This window comes from Anopheles coustani, chromosome 2 (genome assembly GCF_943734705.1).
Source record: "Anopheles coustani chromosome 2, idAnoCousDA_361_x.2, whole genome shotgun sequence".
NCBI classification, from domain to species: domain Eukaryota; kingdom Metazoa; phylum Arthropoda; class Insecta; order Diptera; family Culicidae; genus Anopheles; species Anopheles coustani.
The window spans coordinates 29,845,001-29,854,212 of record NC_071289.1 but is presented as its reverse complement, the minus strand read 5'-3'; positions in this window follow the sequence as shown (position 1 = coordinate 29,854,212).

Here is a 9,212-nt window from a genome sequence, read left to right as displayed (position 1 = left end):
ATCGATCACCATCCGACCGACGTTTCGTAACCGAGATCGAAAACGGACTTACCACTCGGTCTCGGCTAAGGGTCCGTCCCTGAAGGGCCACCTCGGACGGTGGCAACTTTGCTTTCTCCAGCCCGTTGGTGCCCGTTTGAAAAGTGGCCAACTAATTGGTCCTCAACCTGCCGCTTCACTTAAGCCACCGACAAATTGCCTTCCTCTCGACGCATCAAAGGGCCGAACGGGAACCTTTTGACGTCGGGCAACTTCTGCACTGCACCGCAGCTGCAGCTAAGGGGGCTGCTACTTTATTGGATCTCCAAATTACACCCGGGGTGTTAATTGCTGGAAGCTCGTTTTCTCCCTTGAAAGCTGCCATAATAGAGTCGGTGTGGGCCCGAGATTCGTGCATGGGGAGATTTTCAAGGATTTGTATCGTTCGAACGGGGAACCAATTAATAATCATAATCACCGAGAGGGTGAGTGTTGCGTTCGATGATTCCTAGCGTGCGGTTCGATTTTCAATCGGCCCGGCGTGCTTTAAGAGCTCTATCACGCCGCGTAAAGTATCGATGGAAGCACCTATTAGGGTCAGGCCCGATAAAGGGACGATAAGACAGGTCGAGCCTAAAATATGAATTAAAGCGCAAATAAAGGCGTCATAATCGGTCGTGAAAGTCGCCCTTATCCCAGCTGGACAATTTTGTATAATTATTAGTCTCTTCCCCCCTGACTTCAATCTGGCCTCACGTTCGCATTTCACCACCATTGAGTGCTATAGGAGCTTGGCATCGAGTTAAAGTCGCTTTTTAGGACCCAACAGAAGTGTTCCTTTCCAAAAAGATCGCGTTCACGTGAACCTGATAAGGGTATTTTGTTTTAAATTTATTCATTTCTTCACACTCTTACCGAATTCCCAGCCTGCCAAAGGGGTTTGAAACCGATGTATTTCGAGCGTGCGGTTTCGGCTTCCATCGAAGAATTCGATCCAGCAATACTCAAATTCCACAATCGTCGGCACTCGACCGCTCGAGCCGTAGGTTGAGGTGTTAACAAGCGATCGCGGCTCGCGGTCGATCAGGTGAAAATCGGTTCAACCGCCCCCGGCCCGCACGGTCGTTCGACTGGAAAGGAGAAAATTATGCAAAATGTTAGCGCCAACGGACCCCCTCGAGAGGGCGCGAAGGTGTCGGGCGGGCGGGTGGGTGCAAAATTGAAAATTTACTCAAAACGGCACCGGACTGGAATTCCGTGAAATGGTGGCGTTAATACGGGCACGCTCCCTGCTAGCAAAATGTTAAATAATTCCAGTTGGAAATGGACGACAAACGAACAACAGCAAAAACCCCAACCAAACGCGATTTGACGCAGGCATGTTTGAAAACAGCACGCAAGGATGTCTATGGCCACTCATAGATAACTCATTAATAATACATCATCGAGCAAACCCTCACGAACACGTGGATCGTTCTGCTTTTCAAGTCCCGCTTTCCAAAGGCCCGCGATTTGAGGGAGAACGGGGCGAGCCGACAAAAGGGTCACCGAGGAGTGATAAAACCACGCTCAAGCCGCGAATAAATCGGGGATGGAGGACACTTCAAATTGTTCGCAGACCAATAAGAAGCTTTGCAAACACACACACAAACACATCAGGTGGCATGGGGATGTGTTATTTAAATCTAGGTTAGGCTGTAGAAAATCGAATGCTGAACAGAACGATTCCGACCGTGGGGTTGCCACTAAACCCGATTGATGAATGTTGCTCGTCTGCGGTTTCCAGCGCATTAATATTCTACCCATGTGGTCGACATGGCCAGTCTTTCGCTCCCCCTTACGGTGCCACACTAGTCCCTGGAGAAGGTGTAATGATCTGGCCCGCAAAGGGCTCGTCCACGGTTTGATCGAGTGAATGGATTCAGAGGCGTCAATTAGGGGGCTCCTTCGAAATGTGTCAGCTACCTTTGGGAGAGCACCCGAACAAGAGGTGCCCAGAGGATTTACAAGGCGACACACGGTTCTAAGTAGATCAACTGGTGGAGTCTGGCATGACCTTTATGCCGTGTGGGTTTGGCGAGAGCAAGGCAAGGGAACTCTCCGCCGTGTTCTACCGGCCACAATCGGAACTGCCAGTGCAGTCGAGGTAAATTGGCGCGAAGTGTTACACCGCGCGATCGGGCGGTGAATTCCAGTTCCACCTTATTAGCCGTCCCAAAATGGCACAACACACCGCAACACCGCAGCGCTTCGACTTCCTGCGCCTAACCAAAGAAGCTGTAGGCCGATTGGTGATTGATAGACTTAATGGAAGGGCTCCGGTCGGTGGACTTCGGGCGGCCATATTTGCGAACAATTGATTTTTGATTGATCACATCAGCCCGCCATTGTGTGCAGCGGAGCATTGCTTCGATTGCGATCGTTCTTTTTTTTCTCTTGCCTCTTTTTGCAACGAACCGATCGGGTCGGTTGAATGGACGCCACGGCCATATTGTTGAACTTTTCAATCATGTCCCAGCTACCAACGCCTACCTGTTACACACCCTTCCGTTGAACCTGGTGGCTGACACGAGCCGGGACATGCCACCGTCACGCCGGAACATGACATGAACTGGAGCGCAGCACAGGATGCACACACATCTAGGTGCCAACACCGAAACGGTTGGGACGATATGTTTGTTTTTCCAATTGTCCACCCAATCCTACGCCTCTTAAGGCGAAGGAAACTTCACTCGATGGGTTAGCACGCGTGGAGGTACTCGTGGTTAAATCTATTCACGCTTGTGACGTGAGATATTTAGAGACAAATTTTCTTAAAAGACTTCTAAAGCATTTGTTAGTGTAATAAATGGAGTTTCAAGTGATAAAATTAAAAGTTTCACAGGTACAAAATACGCTAGCAGCTTAAGGGAAGATAAATTTGACTATCTAAAAACTTTGACCATAAAGCGATATATTACGATTGTCAAATAAATCTTTCGGCCTATCTTGAAATACTTGACATTGGGTTCAATCGTTTTATACCTCTTACAAATGTGCAACCTTTGCCAAGGCGTGCGACATTAGTTCTTCAAATTGGTCGGCAATTTTCCACTTTTATTTCCGCAAACTGTAGCGGCGGAATCAAACGAGGCGGCGTTTCGTTGTTAAGTGAGGCTGGAAATTTGCAGTTAAATTCCCTCTAATTCTTTTTAACATTGCTACCCACGGCAACCGAGTTGGCAGTTTCGGCACGACCTCGCACGGCGTTAAACGATCTTGCTGACTTTTGCCCGAACCGACCGGAGATATGAAGCTTATTATTACTGTCTTTCCCCTCCTTTTTTTTTTTGGACGAGGGTTCACATTGGCCTTGGCCCCGAGGGACCATGACCAACATTACTCCCTCCTCTGAGCCTTTAACCTTCCGTCACGCTGTGCACCTACACGGTAGAAGCGATGACGGAAGAGGCATCTGTCCCTAGGATAAAATCACACTTTACGGACACTGTGGCACGCAACTAACTCCTGAAGGGTGAAAGCGCGTGTCGCCAAAGGTCTAACAGGTACTACCCTGACTACCAGGGGCTATTTCCCAAGCCTAAGGAGACGGACTCGGCGCAATGCAACTTAAGCGGCTCAGAAGATCGATCCGACAGCTGACTTACATGACACCACTACCTCCTAAAATCCCGTAAATGGGACTTGCACTAAGGTTCAAATATCATGCGGATGCGTCAGCCCGCAAAACTAGGCTCCTGCCTCGTCTACGTGCTGGGTCTCCGATATCTGACACTTCTTGATGTTACTCATGCTGGCCCGCAAAACCAAGCTCCTGCTCGGTCTACGTGCCGTCCCTTGTGGCCTGTTTGGAATGTACAAGGCCCTGAACTCGACCGGTGTCCTAAAGGTTGTTCAGCGATGGTTCGGTACCGCGATTGGCGGGTGGGTCAGCAACCCCCGGTGCATCCCTCCCCAAAGCATCACAAACCTTAAGTATCCAGTCTTGTTCCCTTCACCCTGGGGTCGTCCAACGTCTGACTTGACTTAGTCATGGAAGACTTGGTTGCCTTGGTCGGCAATCCTCGGCGCCCTACGTCAACCAATTCTTTGTCGCGTCTATGTCGGACTTGCCCTCATCCACTTTCCCTGGCCGATGTTGTGCCAGGCCCTTGACAGTTCAGGTTTCTGGATTGACTTGTTCATTATCGCATAGTTATCACCGGCAGCGCTTAGCGGTGGATCCCTTACCGACAAATCACAAGTCGCCCCATAGCCTGTCCTGCCCTCACTCCACACTGTGCGCTTTCGCGCCTGCACTAATGTGCCCGCGTTCTGCACCCGCTGGTGCTTCCTTTGGCCTGGCTGGTCTTGTGCCAGGCCCTTGACAGTCTGGTCTCCGGTTTGACGAGACAATTGTCGCAAAGGTACCACCTTGGTGCCAACGCTCACCGGTGCATCCCCTATCGACGTATGGCAAGTCGCCCCATAGACCTTTCCGTCACCTTCCTACTGTGCGCCTTAGCGCCTGCACTTACGTGCCCGCCTGTGCCGCAAGCGTCGTCCGTTCTGCTGCTGGTCATGGCTTTCGATGTGACCATCCCATCATACTCGCCCGCCAGCAACCCCAGGAGAAGCACCACCAACTCCTTCGTATCCGAACGTCCACTCGCGGCCTGCGCATCGGTCTCAGTCCTGCGCCCCGGGAGGCGACAGAGCACATCGGGACTTTGACTTCTGCGACTTTTCGTGAAACTTCCAGGAGAGTGAATCCCTTCCGTAACACTCCCTATGTCTTCGCGGTCCTGTCCGCTGACATAGGGTCCATCCTAACCTCCCTCACTCGGAGAGGCTAAACAGACCAGAGGGCTAGGTATCTAAAACCAGGATTAAAGACACCTTACAAGGCCCGTTCCGTCTGCGGCACACTACCATAACCCCGGCCCAACGGGGTCATCACCCTGATAGTGCACGGGAGGTCGGGTACCCCTCCCACCCGGATCTCTGTTCGTCACCCCTGTCTCCAGGGGGTCCAGTGGCGCCACGAGGAGGCCAGTATTCCAGGCGTTCACGCCGTCACACCGTTTGACCGGAATGACCCCGCAATGACTGCGAGCCCTGTCTTTCCCCTCCTCAGCCCTCTCCTCCGCTGGCGTGCTGAGGCCAAGAGCAATTATGGGTATGAACCGGGACGGGGGACCGGTGTGCGGTATGGGAAATTGAGTGGACCAACAGTGGGGGACAAATCTCGCACACGCACGCGAGTCCCTGCAGAGTCCGAATCGTTCAAGCATCACACTTTAACGCCGCTCGTCGTCGGAGGCCATCGTGCGGGGCGCACTTGTATTAATTAAGTGATTACAGGGTTCCCACCATCCCGGACGAGGGGCGGGGGAGATCGGAGAGGGGGCTCCCTCACGAGCAAGAAGTTGACTGACAGAAATTGCACAAATATCCAATGCGTCGGGCATACCGCCGGAAAAGGTCGTCGTGGTTTTGGGGTGCTGTGAATTCTACGTCCCCTCCCCCCAAACACACACACACACGCACTCCGTACTCTTAACCGCCGATAGTGAGAAAAATTTAACTCCACCAAAACGTTACGAAACACGTCTATCGCTGCAGGGGCCACGACTGCGGCTAAAGACGTGTTGAGTTGGTACCTCCGGGCGGTGTTGGTGTGCGAGGCGTGAAAGATCTACTACCGTGTTCGACATGCCGAGAGCTTATCTGCTTACACGTACGCCAACGGTTGGAGCCTACGCCCGTGCGTTGGACAGTATTGGAACTTCGCTGGGCCGTGGCTACTTAGGCGTCGGCTTTGGGGTGGGTTTGAACCGCGCGTGCGTGGGATAATTGGGTTAATTGAGCTTTACCGTAGCTTGAATTCGTCGACGCTCGAGAGCTCTCGAGCTGGGCAGCGAGCACTTGCAAGCACCGTTTCGCTACTGGTACTGCCAACAGTGGAACGGAAGTGCCGCCATACTGCAACCAAGTTGCAAAAACACTGTACTGCAAAATCTGCTCAGGTACAATACCGCGGGCTGCCGTATGCGCGAAGGTCCACAAGGTGCCGTGGATGCACGCGGTGGTGGAGGCTGTTGTGGCTTCGCCCCGACCCGGTTCAGTTTCACAGCAGAACCGGCAACCCATAGCCAAAGGTTTGCCTCTTGCGCATAGGGATTAGCCAAACACATGTTTGGCGATACGCGGTACAACCTTAACTTTTCGATTTGTGCCGGTCGATGAAACGGTTGATTGGAAATGCCCCCACCGTTTCGGAACGAATGCGACTAACGTGACGTTACGTTACGTTGCCCTAAACCACCGTGTACAACCTAATCAATAGAATGCAACCGATCGGACATAAGTTATTCACGTCGAAGCTAGGAGTCGTCATAACTCCCGACGATCCGAACCAGATATCTAGACTGAAGCAGTCTCGAGTCTACAAACAACAGACAGCAGCGGTATTCGACTTCTTCCTCGCATGCCTGGTAGTTGGTGTTGCGTAACATACCCGGGAACCTACCTGTGTGCTTTCTACAAACTCGGCAGCTCCTCATTGGTCCGGGGCCCATTGAGCCAGGTGGACGAAACGAAGAAGCCGAGCTGGTTCCTGGTGCTACGAACGCACGTTGCGCGAAGTAACATTTTTATTTATCCACCGTTGATTTCGAGACCCCTTCACGAAGCCCAATGTGCGTGTCACAACTGGAGCAACCGAACGCCACAGAAACGATGCTAGTTTGCACACTTTTTGTTTATTGGGTTTGCTGGGAAAACTGAGTCCCACGTCCTGCGGGCACTTGGCATCAACATATGAGCTCGTATTGCGCCAGTTTTGGCGATCACCATAGTCTCGGTCGCAAAGAAAAGGGTCCATTACAGCAAAACCCTTCGGCGATCATCGGAAACTATCGCCCATTCTGGCGCAAAGCATAACCTAACGCGACGGCATGCCAGCGCCCTTGGGTTACATTCTCGCTCCAGCCAGGCCACAGAACGTTGCCGCTCGCGTCACTCGTACGTACGACGATTGTCCGCAACCGACCGGCACTCATATGGCTAGCGCGGTTGGCAGCGAGGAATGAATTATTCATGTCATGTAATTTTGCAATCGATCGCATTTAAATAATACACTGAGAGGACTGCCGGACTTCGGAGACTCTGGGGTGGACTCCCGCGGGACTCGGGCGGAAATTTTCCTTCCCCACCGGCTTCGAGGAAAATCTGCGGTATATCGGTCAAACGATCGACATCACGTTCTTTGGAGCTGTCAATGCTGAAGAGTACCTTTCACCAGACCTTGCAGACACACGCGCCGGTTGACCGGGGGGACGATTTATGTTGCCTAATCGAGAACGGTTTGCAACCCATCTGGGGCAGCTGGCACAATTTCGAGCAGGGTGCTTGTGATCGTAAGAGCCCCAACAGAACATACCAGAGGTGTTATATCGGTACTTCATTACATTCAATTATACTTTCTTGTTCAATTCCAAACCATTACAATTAGCCATCGATTATGACTGTTCGGTGCAGGTCGGTGGAAAATCGTTTTCCAAATGAATGTAACGCTTTGCGTCTGGCGATTCACACCTCACCAGCGGCCCGAAGCTGGTCTAACCGAACGGGCGATCAAAAGATTTCAATTCCAGCTGTAAAAACGAACCTTCGACCGAGGAGAGTTGTCAAACGTATAATTTACATCGCACCGCAGCTCCTTTTCGCACCGTTCGCTCGAAAATTAATTATTTTGCTATTAGCGAGCTCCTAGCTGCCCTCCCACTTCCCATCACCACTTCCCCGCAGCTGTCAGACTTTCGTAACCGTCAAACCCGTTAAATTAGAGCGCCATTCATTATTTGAACACACAGCGAACGCCACCTCCAATGGATGGGATTTCGACAGCGCCATCTGGCACCTTCTCAGCTTGGCCCTAACGAGTTGGTCCTGGGTTGACAGTACAATTTTCTACTCCAAATTCTTTTCCAGCACGCACCATAACCCAGAAGAGGCGAAAAAATCGTCGGTGCTTGTCACTTTTCCATGAAACGAGACTTCGGGACTCCGGGACGGCACGCAATGCCGAATCGTTGCGTCAACGACCGTTCGAAAGTGATTTGCGCCCTGCCATAAAAGGAAAATGGGTTCTTTTTGTGGGGAACGCTTTCAGAATGTTTGCCGCCTTGTCAGCTGTTTGTCGGCTTTGAAGCTGGGCCTTTAGCTCGTAGGTCGGCTACCGGGCGTACTTAAATTGTATTTAATCGAATTGTGTTTTCCCAACATTCCCAACCGCAACAACATAAGATGTCTACGCACCGCAGCTAGACCACAAATTTGTCCGCTTTGCGGAGGCCCCCGAGGAGGAACCGACCGACTCGATCGATCGACGGCATTCGAAAGTACGCCACGACCATGTTTGGGTCCGTAAAAGGAATTTCGCATTAATTGACAACCGCCACCGACGTCGACGGGTGTCCCCGGGAGTTCCCCGTCGGGAGCGAACCGCCAACCGTCTCGATGCCGGTGGTACATTCTCCCGGGAACAATCTCGGGTTAGGTTGGAGCCGGTGCACAGGAACAGGGTGCGCCCCGAGCGAGGGTCGAAATTTTGCGGCAAATTAAACCGAAACCTCTGGTCGCCCAGACGTGCTTAATATGGGAACATGTCGAGCGCCCCATGTCTTGGACGAGTGCCACCACCAAACACCAATTTCCCTTCCGAGAAAACCAAATGACACGCATCCGATGGAAGTATCGACAATTTTGGTCAATTATTTTGTCCGTGCGGCCATTACCGATTTTTTTACTTTGCGTACTGAAATGTCATTCTTCCGAACCAACGTTAATGCAAGGGCATTCCTGTGCAAACGCGCAGCGGGATTAAGGTTCCCTCCGGTTGGGGAGCTAATTTAAGCCAGCTTTAATCCAAAATGACCAAATTCATGGACCGTCATTTCCGCCAAATATTTCCTCCAATCAATGTCCCGCCAGCGGTTCATAATAAAACGCGTTCCCTTAGCCAAGAGGAGTGTTTGGTTTTTGATTATAAGCATTCAAGAAAACCTCGATGGAAAGGGCTTCCGGAGAAGAATCAAAAATCCTTCAAGAAGAAACTCACCTTGTGCATAACCAGAGCACGTTGTGTTTTCCTTAAACCCGCCCCAACGTTGCATAAAAATCTCGAGTGCGTCCCGTACAGTAGCAGCAAACAGCATATAACTGCACAACACCTGCCATTAAGCCACTGC